Source organism: Tenrec ecaudatus, chromosome 2 (assembly GCF_050624435.1).
Source record: "Tenrec ecaudatus isolate mTenEca1 chromosome 2, mTenEca1.hap1, whole genome shotgun sequence".
NCBI classification, from domain to species: domain Eukaryota; kingdom Metazoa; phylum Chordata; class Mammalia; order Afrosoricida; family Tenrecidae; genus Tenrec; species Tenrec ecaudatus.
Genome location: NC_134531.1, coordinates 120350302 through 120351797, shown reverse-complemented (window position 1 = coordinate 120351797; position 1496 = coordinate 120350302). Strand labels below are relative to the sequence as shown.

The 1496-nt window shown below is 39.0% G+C and overlaps 1 pseudogene; it reads right to left on the bottom strand.

Annotated features, from left to right (window-relative positions):
* Positions 1-328: 328 nt before the first annotated feature.
* LOC142440084 (lymphoid-specific helicase pseudogene) lies at positions 329-1117 on the bottom strand (annotated as a pseudogene).
* Positions 1118-1496: the final 379 nt, after the last annotated feature.

The following is a 1496-nucleotide window of genomic DNA, read 5'->3' as shown; positions in this document are numbered from 1 at the left end:
TATTCACTTCCACAAGAGTTCTATGTTGGTTTATTACTGGTTGACTGGTTAATATTTCCCAATAATTAGAGGAATCATCTACTTTGATTTAATTTGTGGATTTTCTTGTTTGCCAACTGGGTTGACCAGCAGAACTTGGCTCAACTGTTTCTTTTTCACTAGATTTAAATGTTTGTTATCGGTTGCTTCAAAATAGCTATACAAAATATTTCTTGTTTGTTTGAAAGTTACATAAACCACTACTTCCCATTAAGAGGAACGTCAATAGCAATGTCTGATAGAAGGGACTTCTGGTGTCTAGATTTTTTTTTTTAATTCAGTCATCCAATTAAAAAGGGAAAAGTCCGCAGACAGGGAAAGGTCCGGGTATTCCTCACTGAATCATCAATGCTATTGTAGCAATGCATGAGATTGTCTTTCCTGATCCCATTTCATCAGCAAAAATACGATTAATAACCTTTTCCTAACGCATTCTAAGGCATTCCATGCTTTCTACTTGGTACCACTGCATTACTCCCCCTGGGGAATTCCATGGTTGTCAAAATGGTAATAACTGGCCATTACATTTCTGAACTTGGTCATAAAACAGTATCCTAGTATCCTATCTTACACTTTAAAACAACCTGTCTTTAATTATTCTCTTGCCATCTTTTTTTCTGAAACCGTCTATGCAGAGATATCTAGAAGAGGGGCGTTCATGCTCATTCCCCTTTGTGTGTGTGTGTGTGTGTGTGTGTGTGTGTGTGTGTGTGTGTGTGTGTGTGCTGAGCCATAGACAACATTTCTTCTTTTGTCATGACTCCTGAAACACAGTGTGGCTCATCGCCGCTTTCTCTTTTCTAGCTCAGGACTCGATTGTCTTCATTCCCATCAAGTGATTTCTCGCTCTTTGTAACTTTGAAAGATTCCTTTCTATTCTCTGATCTCTTTCTTCTTCTCTAATTCTTGCTATTATATTTTGGTCAATAACATTTTGAAATGGCTATTGCTTTTTTCAAACGAATTATGAAGTCTCTGGTGTACAATTCCCATGGACTCTGTCCCAAGAAAGGTGAGTCTTTACCAGCACCTGCCACTCTCTCTCAAGTCCCGCAGGCTCTCACTGTTGTTCGAGCATGGTTCAGGTAATCCTGCCCACTCCAGCTTTCCAGTGATATCTGAAGTTAAGCAGTCTCTTTTCCTCAGTCCTGTTAAGCATCAACTCTCACCTCAAACTATTCTACAGCCCCCAGGCTGCCCCAGAAAAGGTGTTAGATTCATATTCAAATGTGTACCCTACTTTGAAACCGAGTAGCCTCTCAATTTATGATTCTTAACTCAATCACCATTAACGTGGCAGTATACTCTCCCTGCAGTTTACTATGGTTCAATAGAAAAATATATTGTTGTATTTATATTTTCATTCTTCCCATTGATCAGGTTCTATTTTTCCTGAGGAACATCTCTGACTTCTTCTCTCCATATTCTCACCTCTTTCTTCCCAAATCTCACGACCC